This window comes from Adiantum capillus-veneris, chromosome 16 (genome assembly GCF_014529385.1).
Source record: "Adiantum capillus-veneris isolate H3 chromosome 16, ASM1452938v2, whole genome shotgun sequence".
Taxonomy (NCBI): domain Eukaryota; kingdom Viridiplantae; phylum Streptophyta; class Polypodiopsida; order Polypodiales; family Pteridaceae; genus Adiantum; species Adiantum capillus-veneris.
The window spans coordinates 110,077,214-110,087,867 of record NC_140946.1 but is presented as its reverse complement, the minus strand read 5'-3'; the positions used below and the strand labels follow the sequence as shown (position 1 = coordinate 110,087,867).

General features: G+C 43.5%; 2 pseudogenes; both read left to right on the top strand.

Moving 5' to 3' along the window:
- The first annotated feature begins 813 nt into the window (after nt 1-813).
- On the top strand, nt 814-1,459 carry LOC147439635 (uncharacterized; annotated as a pseudogene).
- Nucleotides 1,460-1,500: 41 nt separating this feature from the next.
- On the top strand, nt 1,501-2,023 carry LOC147439634 (uncharacterized; annotated as a pseudogene).
- The last annotated feature ends 8,631 nt before the right edge of the window (nt 2,024-10,654 follow it).

Here is a 10,654-nt window from a genome sequence, read left to right as displayed (position 1 = left end):
CTTATGACATCCCTCAAGGAAGACGGCACCGCATCAATCACCTCAAACAAAGGGAAGCTTCTCCAAATCCAAATCACATCCGACGTGATTAGAGAAGCCCTAGAAATCAAGACTGGAAGATTCAACATAGCTAAGCTGCGGACAACTCAGAGCATGAAGAGTTCCACATTTCTGCAGACTGATGGGCAGAAAACTTTTTATGATATACTTAACGATCAGATAATCTTGCCCATGCAGATTTTACATTAGATGTTCAGCATCATCAAACCACAGAAATATACACATCCAGAAGTGGGACTCGACTATTGGCTAACTACAGCAATGAGCCATCCACAACCACTGAGATCCAATCTGCCGGAGAAGATCTTAATGGATATCAAGAGAGCGGCAAAGATGTAAACAGTGCAGAAGAAGGGTTATTTGGGAGCTAGGAAAATGCTTACACGAGTAGTCTACCAAGCTCTTGGCATGAAGGGAGACTTGAAGCTGCAGGCCTCAGATAACGCAACCCTAATTCACATGGCGAGGCGTTTGCACAAGAATCTCCTGTAAGGCCAAGTAGAGGAAGAAGAGTATGAGGATGAAGAAGCCACTGCCACAGCCACAGCTTCAGTCCACAAACCAATAGAAAGGGAAGAAGAAGAAGCTACAGTACAACCCGAGCGCCGCACAAAGAGGAGACACGATCCGAGACAAGAGCAACAAAGGGTAATAGAGGAGATTAGTCGTCAAACCGAACCTCAACCCAAGAGGCAAAGGCAAGTTGCTCCCCACAGACAAAAGAATGAAGAGCAACTACAGCATTTGACTCGCATGAGTAGATTGGGACGAAGATTAGCTGAAGAACAAGTGAGAAGAAGACATGATGAAGAGGGAGCTCCACAAGAAGAGACAACTGCTACTGTAGAAGAGGAAACCGTGCAGTACTCTGAGACGGTACAGCATATGGAAGTGGAACTAGAAGAAGAACTTCGAGCAGCTTATGAAGAGCGCCAAGTACCACGAGCATCCACAGAGGAGCCAGAAAGTCCGCTAGAGGAAATTTCTACAAAGGAGGACTAGACATCCATGATAAATCTGGAAGCAGGCAACACTCCACCTCCTTCACCAAGACAAGATTTGGTTCCTTCACAACCATCTTCTCCATTAATAGCTCAACCTGCAGAAGTTAGCGAGCCAAGCCCGACTCCTGTCGAGCAAAGTCCTCCAAGACCAGAAATCGCAGAAGAGGCGCAAGAAGAAGGAAGGAGAGAAGCAGACTTGCCAATGATCGCCAGAGATGAACAAATAGAAGATTGGAGAAACCGCATGATTCGAGAAATCAATGAGATGGTAGCATTGTCGCAGAGTCAAAGCCAATTAAAAAGAGAGGAGGAGGAAAGAAGACGAAGTGTCCAAGACGAACTTGCCAAAGCCAGAGCAGACGCAAAGAAGTCGGAGGAAGAAAACCAAGCACTGAATCAACAGATCCATATCCTCCATACTCAAGTAAAGGAAGCGATGGAAGCAAAGAAAGTGGCCGAGGACAGAAACTGAAAACCAAATGGCCATTATAAGAAAGGTGCATCAGGTGGCTATGGAAAAGAAAAGGTGGATGCAGGCTCAGCTTGATGAGCTTCTCATGCAGCCGTTATTGGCTCCTCAACCATCCGCGCAGCCAACTCAGAGTATCGAAGGTCAAGAGATGCTCAGGGAGCTGGAAGCACTCAAGAAAGAAGTGGCGGAACTCAAGGAACAGAGAGAACTAATGACAGCCACGACAGCTCAAGCATCAAGAACTAATTTTGAAGAGATGCCAGAAATGGAACAGATTGAAGCAATGGACACATAGGAACCTACACAAATCGAAGAGCCAATGGCCGAAGAACCCAGTGGGGAAATGGCTGCGGAAACCGAAGACAACGAACTGCTCCGCACTATGGAGCAGGAGGTAGAAGAAGAGCAAGAGCCTACTATCAAGGCATACAAGAAGTGGGAGTATGAGGTAGTGTCAGTTGCGGTGAAGCAGTATAAAAATGCATAACAGATCATTGAAAGTATGATACAACCGTCCCTACCTTATCCTCTCCTTCGGCTCATCAATGCCATGCACATAAAAGAATTGTTGCCTTCTTGCACTATGGTAGAGACAGGAGGATATGAACCTCTCACATCATCTAAAATGTCAGGCACTGCTCCTCTCAGGAATCAGCCGAATTGGCGGCTAACATGGTTCGCCCAGCACATGGGGTCTACCATAGAATACAACAGGGCACCCAGGGCTCAAAGGATTAATCCAACTTATTGCCCAGTCGCCAGACGAAGGGTGTGGACAGTGTTTCAATAGACAAAGGTCAGACATCCGAATTGGCTAAATTACCCAAAACTGCCACGACCCTTAGGATTCACTACGAATGCATACTTTGTCAGAGCCTGGAGGAGAACACAGGACAAATTGAGGGGCGTTCCAGATCTTGCATGTGTCATGCTTACAAAGGCAGCTGATCTTTTTATCAAGATCTTCCAGACCTTCAAATAAGACCTACCTGACGACACAACATGGGAACTTGTCTTAGAAGGCGATGAGGGATTGGCATATGATTTGACAAAGCAGCCAACTCATCACCAAATGATGGGACTATCTCCCAGATGCCAGTTCCTACCTAGCTCTTACATGATGACATTCGAAGAGCTATTTCACACAGGATTCTTCGAGGTGGACACACACTTGTTCAAGCCAGTCATCTAGAACTTGGCTTTGAGGTATGTAGCATTCAAAGATGCACAGAATGCAAATCCAGTGCATGAGCGGATCAGAGAAGAAGAAAACAAAGAGAGACAAGAAGAAATACGAAGAGCTATAGCAGCCCGACGACATTCCCAAAGCACCTAAAGAAAAAGCATGTCCAAGGACGGACAATGGATTAAGTGGGGGGGAGTGTTGTCGTCACATCACGACAAGGCGGAATTTTTTTTTTATTTTCTGCAATTAGCTTGTTTAGCAGACAGACTTGTATGTAATTTGGGGTCAGCAAGGACCAAATGTAATGATTTGGGGCATATACCTCCAGCTTGTAACATATGTACAGAGTGAGACATGTGAGACCCATAGAGGGGTTGAATTTTGGAAGGAGGGACGAGTTTTTTTGGGGGGACTATGAAGTGAAGAGAGCAGAAGAGGTAAAAGCCGCTTGACAGGCATATCTTTATGGGTCCATATCTCTGTTTGTGCTAAGTATTTTGCTATGAAGTTTTGTGTGTGCAATGTTGATGCTTTGATCTACACTTTGATGTAAGTTGTTGCATGTAAAAAACAGTACAGGCAAACATCACGACACTTCTTGGCCGTGTTGCTATTTTGCTCATATCTTGAGGTAGGAGTGTCCAAATTAGATGATTTTTGGTGCATGAGGTCAGGCTCACAAAGGGCTTTACACTGATGTCATCAATCGTCATTTTTCATGACCTGCAAACATCATTACGTTTTTTGTCCACGGCTTGTAAATTGCAGATCTAGGACATTCTAGCTTCCAAAAGTGCATTCTCGTGATACCATTGGCATTAGGGACCTTGTGGGGTGTTGAGGAGTGATTTTGGAACATTTTCATTTTTTACAGCATTACGCCCTACATCATTACGCGTATTGGTGTCAGGTACCCAGGTGCTACAGGTGATGCCAAAGTGTTGGGATATAGTCTAGACTTGCTTTTAGCATGTTTCCTTGCATTGTTGATGCCCAGAGAATCTAGCTTAGTGCCGGGACTCTTGTAGACGGAATAGCGTCGTGCTGACTAGAGAGTCGTAGCAAGTGCTAGTTTAAAGGACTCCATGGCTTGACAACCCATCGGGGCCTCCGACTGCCTACCCGTGGTCCATACTCCCTGTATCGATAATTAGTAAAGCTAGTTGTGAGACAGATCCACTATACTGCATAGAGTAGTGGTGACAATCCCCGAGGCGCAGTGTTGATCCATGAGACGATATTGCGCCCGACAACAACCACTACATGGTAGCTCAATGCCTGCAACAATACCTACAAGTGTGTACCAATCGTATGCACCTATGGGTTATCACACTCATGTAGTCCCTACCCCTCCCATTGTTTCAACTACCTATGCTCCACAACCACAATACACAAGTTCTTATTTCCATGGGACTATACCGGCTAGCATTAGCATGTCACATCCGACGTCTGCTATGCCTAGGGCCACCCATATGAACTATGGACCACCATATGGCACAACATCGTACCAAACTTGGAACCCAAGGGCTTCCTATATGCCAAGCTCAATGCCAATACCTACTCCACATGTAGTCTCTGGAGCACCTCCACCCACGGTGCCTGCTCACTTAGGTGACTTGGCAACATTTGCTCAAGCTATCAGTCGATCTATTGCTGAGAATATGCGTAACACGCCTGATAGAGAACTTAGAAGTAAGGCAGTACAAATAGCCAAGCTCACACAAAAATTTAGTGGAGACGGAGATGTGAGAAAGCATATCGAAGTGTTTTAACAAATATGAGATTCTCTAGGAGAACACAATGACCTACATAAGAGCAATGCTTTAAGCCTAACCGTAAGTGGAAAGGCTGGGGAATGGTATAGAACGTTAAGGGTGGAAGAAAAAACGATTTACCCTACTCTTAGGAGACTGTTCTTGAAAGAATACATACGAGAGGGAGTACTTTGGGGTGTAGCCTCTCAGCTCCAGAAAGCCCAACGAGAGGAAGGAGAGTCAGTGAGAGGCTTTATTAGTCGCTTGAAGCATTTGAATTTTCGTGGTAATCCAAATGAGCACTTCAACAATAACCAGTTGCTTGATAGATTCATTAGGGGATTACGACATGAGGATATTTACAATGGTCTAGTCATTAGAGGTATCACCACTTGGGAAGCAATCACCACCAATGCGATCCAATTGGAGGATAATTTAATGATTCAAGGAGAAAGAGTATCTGTTGAGACTAAATCTATTAGCTCGCAAGCATCAGGGCATCATCCAATGACCCTAAAGCCTATTGCTAAGGAGCCAAAGATATCTGAGATGACTTTAGCAGATCTCACCAAGGCTATTCAAGAGAGTCTTAGAGACAATCGTGCTCTGCAAAATAATCATATGTATCCAAGAAGGGAGCAACAATGGTGCTCAGTATGCTATGGACCGCATAGTACTAGTGAATGCCCTACTTTTATAGTAAAATTCAATGGGAACTGCAATCATGTGGAAGCTATGGTCATCAAGCTAAGGATTGCATAGTATTTAAGCGCGCGATGGCCAATAGACACACCTCGAGTGCCTGCATTGATGCCGGCCCCACCACTTGAACAAACAGCACAACACATGGTCCCTAGGGCCCAAAATGTTGTTCAAACAATACCTTTACCACCTCCAGTGCTAGGACCGCAACCACCACATCCGAGAATCACTTCTGTGAATCAAGTGGGTTGTGAGTCATCTGTTGCTTGTTTGGAAGGCTGTGAGGAAGATCTAGATCCTAATAATGCCTATGGGATGGATGTGCTTAAAGAAAGTCCACAATACTACATCGAGGACTATTGGGGACAAGTCAAACATGTATATCAAGTAGCTGCTCTTACGGCAAGAGGCCAAAATATCAATTACACTGCTAAGAGACCACCTCTTCAATGCTTTGAGTGTGGAGGTCCACATCGTGTAGCCGAGTGTCCTATTAGGCTACAAAAGAACGCCACACTAATGCAAACCAATCAAGCGAGCACGTCTACAATGCCGATACTCATGTGTAATCGATGTGGCATAGATCATTTGATTGCCCAATGTTCAAATAATCCAAATGCACCGAAGATCACCCCATTAAACTTGATTGAAGTTACTGAGGAGCCATCACCAAGTACACGCATGGTACCAGTAAATGTACTCACACGATCGATGCTCCAAAAAAAAAAAAAAATTCTTGAGGAAAGAGACATATATAAATTGCCCAATCTCAGAAAAAGAAGAAAACACGAAGAAAGAGATCGCAAAAAGCAACGAAGTCAAACCGAGGTTCAAAGACCAACATAGGGACTGGTGATGACCCCGTATATATGAACGACGTTGAAGAAGATTCTGATTCAGGTGAAACCATGGAGACCAAAACGACCACAACCATAGAAACCAACAAGGAAGATCTTCATGAGCCACAATGGCCAGGATCCAAAAAGAAGATAGGAACTTACCCAAACCCTACAGAGAAGATTGAGCGAGTCAAGCAATTAAGGAGTTTGGTAGAAAATACCCAAAGGGATCTAGAACCAGCACCTAGGAAGATCCACATTACAGACACCGTGTTCCCTACGCAACAACAACCTCACCAAGTCCATAGACCCTTGGACATACCTAGTGTCATCCAAGAAGAAAGTGACTTAAAGTCATGGGAAAGTGGGCGTACTCACTTCTTGATGGAAAGAATGTTTACAGAGGGACTACCTGATCCTATCGAAGAAATGGAGATCCCATCTTCCCCACGTCAAAAGACTCAAGGCCAAAAGGTGCCGTTAAACATTGCCAAATTGATGGATTTCATGTCTTCAGAAGTTAGAACCACCATCATGTCCACACTATATAAAGACCCTGAGCTAGTCTCAGCTCTTCGAGCCTTCCTCTATGTTGAACTTAAGTTTGGGCTACCACAATTTTCACAGATGGATGGAACTGGAGAGATGCCAATAGAGGAGGAATACATAGATCCACAACCCAACCTAGATGAGAACCTTGTTATAGAAATACCTGTTAACAAGTTGGGACAATACTTTGAGGGTGATGAATCCAATGCGACTATACCAATCACTACTAAGGGATTAACTGTGAAGGGAATCCTTGATGGTGGCGCTGGGGTTAGCATTGTGACTAATTGCTGGGAAACTATGGGAAGACCTCACCTTGCGACCACAACCATAGTAGTGAAGATGGCCAATGGGTCTATTGTTAAACCTATTGGGATGCTAGAAGATCTCAAGATCAAGGTCTTTGGGCATAAAATAAGGATTACCTTTATTGTTATGGATTTCTCCAAACACACTATGGCGTCGGAGATGATCTTAGGATGTCCTTTCATGAGGGAAGCAAAAATGGTGCATGACTGGTCCCAAAACCATGTCTACCTGCAGTTCCAAGATTCTGTCATTCGAGTGGATCTTGTGACGGGTCAAGCACATCCTCTAGAAAACAGGTTTATAATTGATTATAGATCTGACACCACAGTTCACTCGACCCCATTGCAGTATTGTTACACGTGTAAAGCGGAAACTGATATTGGGGAAGATTCTCCTTATATGGATGTACTACATGGGATGATTGAGTCGGACAATGTGGATTGTGTCCACCTAGCAGCAACCATAGACACTTGGGGAAACAGGGAGACGACTTGGGTAACACCTGAGGGGGATGAAATGCCCGTACCCTTAAATATGCTACAAGCAATGCTTATAGCTTCCGACAAGACTCATCCTAATATAACGAAGAAAACATTCAAGTGGGTCCCTAAATCTTGTTTAGCGACCATAGCTAGTGCTAAAAAACAGAAGCCTTGTAAGAAACGTCCCACTCGCTCCAAGAAATGTAAAGAAACGTTGCGTTGGATTCATAAACGACTATTGGAACCCCAAGGCTACTATCAAGGAAATAATCAAATCTGGGTGCCAAAACGTAGATTGTGTTCTTACCTGTCACCTGACCCATGTGAGCCCAATCCCGTAGCTCCAAAACGAATCGACAATCGCGGAAAGAAAAAAATCACAGAATGCTACACAGTCGCTCTAGAGCTAGTTTGGGTACCAAAGAAAGAACAATTTGTTCCACCTAGCTCAGGAAGGGGGGAGTCCCATGAAGCTTGTAGCTCCTCATGTAATGTATCCATAGAGGTAAAAGCTTCTACACAGCCTCCACCTACAATAGTGGACCTCCATGAAGCTACAAAGGAATCCACACCTCCCACTGTTCAAGAATCACCAAATGAACCACTTCAAGTTCGATCCTGGGAGAGTACCTTACCACCCTTGCAACTCGACGAGGCACCTAAGGTAATAGAAAACTACTGGCAAAAATCCCCACCTATTACCAACAGGAACAATTGGTTTCAAAGGGTGACAAGCTCATTTCAAACGGTATGATCTACCCAAGGAAGGGGGGAGTGTTTGCTGACATTCATCATTCACTCATTTCCCTCTCAACCTTCCTCCCTAACCTCTCAATCTCCCAATCTTAGGGAATGTACATATAAAGCTTTATACTCACAAAAAACAAAAGTAATAAAGAGCAAGAGCAATTAGCAAACGAGTATGCACAATAAAAGTCAAAACATTGACCAGACCTACACATTCACATTCGGTACACTGAAACAGAGACCTATGTCATCAAACACCTTTGATCCTCAACACTCAAGTGATGCAGGGTAGGTAAGATTAGTACAATAGGAGTGTTTCTGTTTTAGAGTTGAGTGATTACCAAAGTTCTTTTTTCCCACTGATGTGCCTCCTAGAGGTATTCTTGTGTTTCATAGTGTGTACAGGAACATGTTGCTGTGGTTAGGATTTGGACCTTCATGGAATCTTTCTCTCATCCACTTTTCAAATCAAGAGCGACCATCAACACAAACAGGTGTTTCTTGTCCATTAGCATTGCCCCGTATCTTTTTTTGCATCTATGATTGTCTGCTTTGATTGTGATTGGTAGCATAATATCCAACACATTTGCTTAGTATCAAACATTAAATTCAATGAATTTTTTGTCATAATCACTTGTCTAGATTTAAAAATCAAGCAGTCCGACTAAGCTAGTTTGATCAAGTTAGGTGTTAGAGATCTTCTCTTAATACCATGGGGAATGCCTTCCTAATAATCAATGGTTACTTAGGTTCTTAATCCGATTTAGGCAACATTGTGTGAAATGTACTAGGGCTTTCTAGAGGGCTTGACCCTATTGACCTTTAGCTTAAGTATTATAAAGGGAGTTTAGTTGTGTGATGAGCCTGGGGAGGTGTATCAATGTTATATGACCCCCCAAAGTTACAAAATTAAAATGTTGAAAATGAAAAAACAAAAAATCAAAGTGCCACAATGTAAAATCTTAAGCTGGAAGAGAAATCTCAGCTTGATTGGGTACTTCACTCACATGTATCACCTATGGTACTAGAGCCCTAGAGGTTCCCAGTGTCGGCCCTTTTCCTTGAAAAGCAAAAAACCCAAGGCATACAAAATAAGCACACACATCAAAATTGAATCACTGTGAAAAGACTTTGGGGGGTCAAAGAAAAGGTTATCAGTCAGGCGATGATTTCATGAGAAATTCCTTTTATCGTAGCTTAACTACAAGGTCTTCTAGGTATAGCCTCTAGTTAGTCCTCGCGATTAAACAACTTAATTGACCAGAGAAAATTAAGAAGCTTACCCATGGTATTAATAGTCGATCTCTAGTGCCTTTCGATCGTTAAATTAGCGACCCCAGACTTGTTTAATTTTTTACCTTTACATCTGTTTATGCATTTGATTATATTGCAATTTAATGTTTATTGCTGACAAATTGTTTAAAATTCTGTTACCAATCAATTTGTCTGCCTAAAACTGCATATGCTTTTTAATCGCTTATGAGAATGCAATTACTGTGCCAATGTTGTTTGATTTTGCAGTGACTGAAGAAAGCTAAGGACATTAATCTCAAATGCTCTTCCACCTCGACGAACGAGCTTCAACTCAATAGCTTCCGAGGACGAAATCTACATCAGGAAGGGGGGCATGTTAACCCTCACGGCTCACGGACACCCTATCACCTACGATGGACGTTGTAACCTACAACGGACATTGTATTATTTATTTGGTAGAGTCAGGTACCGGACTTGTCGATCCAATAGAAAAAGGGTAAGAGTGATCGCCGATGAGAGGCGCACTCTAATTGGAACATTCAAGGGATTAGTTGGCTAAGCATGGGCGCCAAGTGTGAATGGGGCGAGCTCATATAAAAGTCAACTAAACCTAAAATTCACTCATTCTCTCATTTGTGCAATAGAAGAGTGCTCTTGCTCCATCTCCATCTTCTTCTTCTTCATCTCCTTGTGTGTGTGTGTGTGTGTATGCGTGAGAGAGAGAGAGAGAGAGAGAGAGCGATCGAGCATTGCGACGATGGCAAGGCGGTGGCGAAGCGGTTGAGCGCGGCGAAGCGGCGGCTCCTTCTTCTTCGCGGCGAGGAATCCTCCACGAAGAAAGAGTAGAGCGGTGAGTGACACACCATCACCTTCTTTGAGCTTACTAGTTTAGGCTTCTTGTGTGCTTGGAGCCATTTGTGGCTCGCACACGGTGTATCGGCAAGTTCCTTGCATTGACACGTGCGACATACGCGCACAAACTTCTCATTCAAAATTAACTTTATGCCAAACGTAGCAAATGTACCTTCTTCACTGACAAGGTGGAATATTTGGGATTTATTGTATCCAAGGATGGTGTTTCTACTGATCCAAGTAAGATCGAAGCTGTCAAAGCTTGGCCTACACCGAAATCAATACGAGAAGTACGTGGCTTTCTTGGTTTAACAGGATGGTATCGTACATTTATTGAAGGTTATGCTAAGATTGCATCCCCATTGACTAATACGCTAAAGAAGGCTAAAGTGTTTACATAGAATGAACGTGCTCAAGATAGTTTTGAGAAACTCAAAGAAGCTT